Source organism: Berghia stephanieae, chromosome 1 (genome assembly GCF_034508935.2).
Source record: "Berghia stephanieae isolate SIO BIC M18660-M18661 chromosome 1, UCSD_Bste_1.3, whole genome shotgun sequence".
Taxonomy (NCBI): Eukaryota; Metazoa; Mollusca; class Gastropoda; order Nudibranchia; family Aeolidiidae; genus Berghia; species Berghia stephanieae.
This window is the reverse complement of record NC_088360.1, coordinates 112469134-112476633: the sequence shown is the minus strand read 5'-3', so window position 1 is coordinate 112476633 and position 7500 is coordinate 112469134. Positions and strand designations below refer to the sequence as shown.

At 37.8% G+C, this 7500-nt stretch overlaps 1 protein-coding gene across 1 annotated transcript in view; it reads left to right on the top strand.

Moving 5' to 3' along the window:
• Window positions 1-7500, top strand: part of LOC144962536 (uncharacterized) — a 54397-nt gene that overhangs the window by 24409 nt on the left and 22488 nt on the right. The window lies entirely within an intron of this gene.

Below are 7500 nucleotides of genomic sequence, written 5' to 3'. Positions count from 1 at the left end.
ATAATTTTATTTTGATTACGGATAGTTTTTTAAAACTTAAATATGATTGAATTATATTCTATAAACCAATAAAATAACGTATTAAAGAGAAATTGAAAAATACCCGGGTACCCGAAATATTCTGCAATACCCGGGTACCCGGGTAGGACCCGGGTACCCGCACAGCCCTAATTTCTACGTTCTCCCACGGGTGAGGGATAGCAGACACGCTGTTAATATTCTCTTACACGAGAGCGCGCATACACGACCTTAAATAATAAGGACCGATCATTATACCCCGAGCAGATTTTATAAATAATCATTTGAGTTTGAGTCAACGGGTGATATATTCACCCTTGATTATAAAAAGGTTAACAATTTACTCTATATCAATCCATAAAAAATAGTTTCAGAATTTTTAGAATGTCCAGTAATTCTGTGGTCGTTGGCAAACATTTAACATGGTCTGTACGGAACAATTTTGACTCCCAACCCTATCTTTAAAAGAGTATATTTAAATAGAAAACTGTCGAGAACAAAAAAAAAAACCAAACATTTATCACAATGTCTAATTTCCGATCCATCTCCCAAATCAGTGTTAAATGACAGATATAGCGAATAATTTACTATTTTTAAACCCCCCATTTGCTCACAGCGAACTTCCAATTTTATTATATCATTAAAGTAATAAACCAACGTGCACATATTCCAGGTCTGATATCAAACACAAATATGGGTTTGTTTAAACATTGATGTAATGGAGTAGATTTTGCGTTGGTTTGAGAGTATTTGCATCACAACAAAAACCCAAATTGTTATGGGCTCATTGTTGTAAAATAAATAATCTCAAACCAACGCAAAAATAGTCCATTACAGCGATATCAAATCAAGCCAGACCCGCAAATAAGTGCACCTCACCATAAACTAATGGGAACAAACAGATAAAAAAGCAAAAAAAAAAAAAGTTTAGATATTAGAGGCAAAGCAAAGAATGTTTATTCTCTAGATAGTTTTAAACCTTTGATTGACCGAGACTTGTGATTTTATTACGACCAGATATGTTTTGGTTTAATGATTCTGATTTAATTAGTTTAATGATTCGTTGATGATATTATTGATTAATCACACTGTATTATAAAATAGCAAAAATAATATGATTATCATTTGTTTTTAAAAATATAAGAGTTCAGGAAATACTTTTCTCACGCATCAGGTTTTAGTGAAAATTTAAATAGCCTTTGACGCATTACGATATCTTTACCACAATAATAATTCTTAAGGTCAAATAGTTGAATTCGAGAATCAGTCATAGCGAGAAATGTTAGAAGGAGAGATGTTGACATGAACTGACATGGGTGAGTTTCATTCTCAATGCACGCCAACAAGGTCACTTTGTGGCATTGGGAACTTGTTCGAAATTCCAAACGCATGAGTTCAAGACTGATAGTTCTCATTTAAAGTAAGAAATTAGGGATGTAAGATAACATTCTGAAAAAGATTTTTGACAGATTTTTGGGGGGTATGATTTTTATTTTTTTGGCACTTTTTTACATACATTTTTTTCCAGATCTCCACAATCTCGTTTATTATAAATTTACACATCAGCCTCCTTAAAAGAAAATGTTGCAAGACACATGTGTGGTCTTCACTTTAACACAACCATAGCTCACTTTGCGCGGCCTTGCATCCGGTTAAATATGACTTTGTTTAAAACAAACGCGTTTAATCTAGGAACCACAATCGTTGGCCTTTTAAGGCCTTTTACTAACAATAGCCCGGTCAAATATTAAAAAATAGAGTCATTTTCAAAGGTGTCCCTCATGAAAAACGGGCGCAATGAATAATATTAGCAAACATGCAGACATACCACACACACACACACAAACACATATTCACACATGCACATTCTAGCGATATATATATATATATATATATATATATATATATATATATATATATATATATATATATATATATATATATATATATAAACATTTCAAAGATAATTATGATTGTTTGACTTCTACAACGTTGTATCGAGCGTTAGCTCTCATCAGGAAGTGGAAGTGAAAGTAGATTGTTGTGTTTTTCTTATTTTTTTAGATTCGTGTTTATGGAAGTTCGTAATTACATAAAAGGTGTTTGTTTCTATGTCTGCATGAGGATGTTAGTTCGTTTCTTCTGTTGAGTGTTGCCATCTTCGGTTTTGTGATGATGAAGAATTTTTCTTCTAAGCAGAGGTTGCAAATCTTAGAAGAGAAGGAGATGATTTTCCATGTGATGCTGTGTTGTATGTTTTTTTTCTTTGAGGTTCCAAATGTGTTCGCTTAGTGTAATAGAATTGTGGCGGGTTGGTTTTATTGTTGTGGGATCGAGTCCAACCGATAGCTCAATGGTCTGGATTCGAACTAGTATGTGCGCTATGGCTCTCGTTACCAGCTGCACCACTCAACCTATATCACAAACGGCTCAGGTTTCATCTAGGGGTGATTAAGAATTGCCTTAGGGTCCCTTATAACTTAATTGTATTAATAACAAGTGAGTCAAGACAATAATAACGCCCAATGCAATAATAACAATTCTATACATAAAGTTTAATTAGATTGTTACAGGAAAAGATAGAAAGAATAAGTATTTATTTAATATCAGGAAGAATAGCTCTAATTGAGTGGATCTAATTTATTATTTATTTATCTATTGTTTTATTAATCGATTCATTTATGATTGATTGATTAAGTTAGTAGTTTTTAATCACTTGTGTCCGTGGAAAATATATTTGAAAATGGTATAAGCCCGTTTGGCTTATCTTTATCCCGTCGGCTTGCTTGACTGAGGCAAATGTATCAGCTAGTTCCAGGGTTGGCGCCTGCTTTGCAGAGTTTTCTGGACATCACAACAGTGTGTTGTAGTTAGGCTGACATCAGGGGTTTACCGCTGTTCAGGACTGGGATGCAGGGATTCGGCACAACTGGGTGCTCCAACGACACGGAAAAGGACCAGGAAAATCGCCAGGACCTTCAATTTGAGAGTTAAAACAACAAGGTCTTAGAGCCAATCGAGTTTGTCTTTCGCCACCGAATCGTCCTTGAGCGACACATCATAATAGCCTTTATTTGCCGACAAAGGCAAGGAGATGCAGTAACTCCATGATAATGGTAGTCAGTATATGTTTTAAACATCAACTGACAGTCGAGCTATCTTACATGATGAGAATTTAACAGGGTTGTGTCCCTGGTATTTCTTTATTTATTTTTATTAATTATAATTGAGGTTATGATGTGTGGCCGGCGATTGGCGGTGGAGTACAGACATTCAAGCAATATACATATTGAATATAAATGAAATAATAACATAGATCATAAACAACTGTTAACTATAAAATAAGATACATATAGATATGGTTTTGTACAGGTATTCCAACTTACGAACATCCATGGAATAGCACAATTAAAATATATACACGAACTATAATATTAATAATAGATAGATTAAATTGAATTCACAGTAATATCTCGTTCCACTTTGAATGTTAACCAATAATTCATTTTACCTCCAGCCGAGATGACAAACTTTTACAAGTTTGAAATTGGAGAGATAGTTCTTTTCTCTTGGGCTTCTTAGCTTGTGTGTGATTAGATTCAGATATGAATTTGGTTTTGTGAAACGAAAATAGCCAATCAGAAGAATTTCCTGTTTTAGATAGCCAATGATATCCAGATGCTTTGGTAAGAAAGAATAAAGGAGAATTACTGGAGAGACAAGGACAGTAATTGCAATTTAGCTACTCTTGAACGAGACAAGACCTCAGGGCATATGCACGTTGGAGACTTGTTTGGAAAAAGTAATTAGCAGCAGGCATGAATACAATGGGCAGACAATTTGAACAGGTAAATAAGCCTTAAGCTGAAAGTGAGTGTTCCGTTATACAATGGAAATGTTTCCCCACCTAACGACCAAAATTTCCGTTAGAAAGATTTGGGGCTTTATTGGAGAAAGGCTGTCCATGTTTGAGTATTTTTAATGGAGGTGTTGATCAAATATATGTCTCGTCCACTAGGTTTGAAGTGGTTTTGAAACGAGACGCTGACGAATGATAAAGAAATCACGCAGTGAAAGAAAATCGCTCGTCACATTCTCCCCCTCTTGAAAAATCTCCTTGTGAGATTAAAATTAAGTCTCGTTTAAAATCATCTGAGAATTGTGGACAATAAGATAGTACTGCAGGTACAGTTATGTTTTTGTGACGTCATCGGGTAAGAGATGAACGATTGTCGGGTCATTGAGGTCAGGTTATAGCAAAGTAGAGGTTATTCCTATTTTGCTTGCGGCAGTCCTCGTAATGTAACGTGTGTTGGGGTCAGGTAAGCGCAGCACGGGTTGTGACGTCAGAGTCCTTTTTATAGCGCAGAAATTGTCCTCGCAGTGTGAAGCGTTCCTGGTTTGTCCAACATTTTTAAGTTCAGGAGTTATTGTTCCTCTCTGATTTCGTTGCTTGGCAACATTATGATACCTTATCTTGGCATCATTTTGATTTATTACCTTGGTATCGTGTTGATTCCATATCTTTGATACATTTGGATTCCGTTTCTTGGCCTCATTTTGATCCAGATTGTGTGAAACATATTTGCTGCGTTTCCTGGTATCATTCTGACTCCAATTCTGTGAAACCTCGTGAGTCCATTTACATGTATCGTTTTGATTCCATATTTCTGATACATTTGGATTCCGTTTCTTGGCCTCATTTTGATCCAGATTGTATGAAACATTTTTGCTGCGTTTCCTGGTATCATTCTGACTCCAATTTCGTGAAACCTTGTGAGTCCATTTCCATGTATCATCTTGATTCCATCGCTTGAGATCATCTTCATTCCGTTTCTTTGTGCGTGAATAATGTCTCATGATGTTTGCGCCCGTGCATTGAACGGGAGCGTTTACAGTCCTAATCGAACCTAAGGTTACTGGAGCTGTGTTTATTTGATCTGGTTTCCATTGGCATTTTTGACATGACTTTATATGGCTCTTGATGTCATCCGAAATACCAGGCCAGAAATAGTGGGCTGAGATGCGCTCCGTTGTGGCAGCGATTCCCACATGTCCTTTGAAAGGTATGTTGTGTCCCATGTCTAGAATCTGTCGGCGATGTGTAGAGGGGACGACGAGCTGATGGCGTTTTTTGCCAGAGACTCTGTATAACAACTCTTGTTGTATTATGAAATCTCCCTTTTTATTCTTGTCACTAACTTCCGTCACTTTGGCGAAGTAGCGTGAGAGAGTCGTGTCCTCGGTCTGCGCCTTCCTCATTTCCTTTGGTCCAGGATTATTTGATGATAACGGCGGCATATTCCGTTGATCCTGTGCTCTTGTCCTTATGTGACAGGCGTGAAATGGGTGTTTGGGCGTTCCGAGAAATACGTATTTGCATCCAAGGATGAGAGGGTAAGTGGGTGAATCTAGTACTCCTGCAGGTATAGTTCCTACTACGTATGGAGATGATATCTCGATATTAGCTATCGGAAGTGGCAGAGATGGGCTGTCTGTAGTGGCGCATTGAATCTCGATAATCTCGCCTGTGAATTGTTCCGGCCGAACCAAGTCGCGAGCTACAACCGCGTGATAGTCTAATCCGTGTCGTAGAGAACGGTCACTTTCTGTCCATTTACTTTGACTGTGTCAATGACTGGAGGGTGATTCGAAGATTCTTTTGTTTTATGAAGTGGGTGGTTCCCAACTGTGCAGCCTACATTTACACTGACAGGTTTTCCCTTTTGATGACCGTTACGTTTGTTGTCGCGACGGCATTCCTCTGTCAAATGTCCCTTCATATTACAGTTCTTGCAGTATACGTGTTGTTTGTGTTGTGTTGTGTTACTTCTTTCGTATTGGTTATTGTTATTCTTCTTTTCATATGGGGGTGGAGATGTAGCTCTATCTTCATGTGAGGTGGACGGGTTTTGAATCCGGTGTTGTCTCCTTTCTGTGAGGTGATTTTCTTGCGCTGTGGCAAAACGGTCAGCACATGTTACGATATCGTCCAGTTTATGAGCGCCTTGCTCATCGACAAAACGACGGACATCCAGGGGCATTGCATCTCTCAGCTGTTCCACCATGATAAGCTGGTTTAATCCCTCATAGGTGTCTGGGTTGCCAGATAGTTTCAACCATTGTTGGAGGCTGAGTTGTAGATGATCTGCCAACTGGTGGTATGTTTCATGCCTGTCCTTCCTTAATGTTCGGAATCTTCTACGGTAGGATTCTGCGCTGACATCAAAGTGTCTCAGGAGGGATGACTTTAACTCCTGAAAGTTATTTTTGTTGTCCTGTGTCAGGCGAGTATAAACATCATAGGCTTTGCCCTTGAGATGCTGAGACGCTTTGAGTGCCCATTTGTCCTCCGGAAGGTCATATGAGATCGCTAACTCCTGGAATCGCGTTAACCATTGATCAATCCCTTCAATGTGTGGGTTGAAAGTTTCTACCGGGAACGACATTACTTTATCAATGCTTCCATTGCTTTGACTAGATGGAATGGGGCTATGGGTAGAGAGTCGGTTTTCTGCAACTTCCCTTGTTAAAGAAACTTCCATTTCCTTTTGGCGGGTACGCTCTCTCTCTGTTTCCAAATCCATTTCAAGCTCCTTGTTTCTGAGTTGGATCTCTTTATCTTTCATAACCTTTTCATACTCATGTTTCCTCTTTTCCTCCTCTTCTAGTCTGGCAATCTCTTTCTCCGCATTCTCCGTTACATAGGCGGATAACTGTTCACCTGATAGGCCTAATTCTTTTCCTAACTGGATAAACTCGCGTCTAATTGTAACACCAGTAGCCATGGCTGATTAATGACAGATTGAACAACTGCAGAAGGTGAATGTTGTAGCTGGCCTGAGCTGGCTGTGATAGTTTTCGTTTATTGTTGGATGAAATAATGTCAAATAATATATATATATATATATATATATATATATATATATACTAGTAAAAAGCCCGCAATTTCGCGGGGAAAGAACTATTTTCCTTCGATTTTGCCAGAATCATTTTCTTGATTAGCTTGATTACGATTAGATGCACATTTTAATTGATGTGCTTGTCGTCGCTGCCATGCTTTATTCGGCATGATTTTAGTTTATCAGTCACTAGATATCAATATCAATAAGTCGCAAGTCTTTATCACGCTTTACTTGAGAGTGCTTTGCACTACCTTCAATACTTCAAAAATTAAAATGGCGGCCGAGAATCAAAACAATGGTCAAATTTGGAAATTTTAAACTTTCACAAATCTATCAAGGTTTGTGATAAAGTTTTTAAAACGCTTTTATATGATGACAAATTGAATAAATAAACGCCTGACAAAAGATCAACGGTGAAAATACAAATTGAATGAATACTGGGGATGTAGGAGCTTTCGGAATGTCTCCCCTTTACTTAACTTATGTGAGGTCAAATGAAACTCTGAAGCAGACGCGAAAAATATCAAGTCCCCGATTCTGTCTACTTTTGGTTTGTTCGGGCTAGAAGCTAGACAGA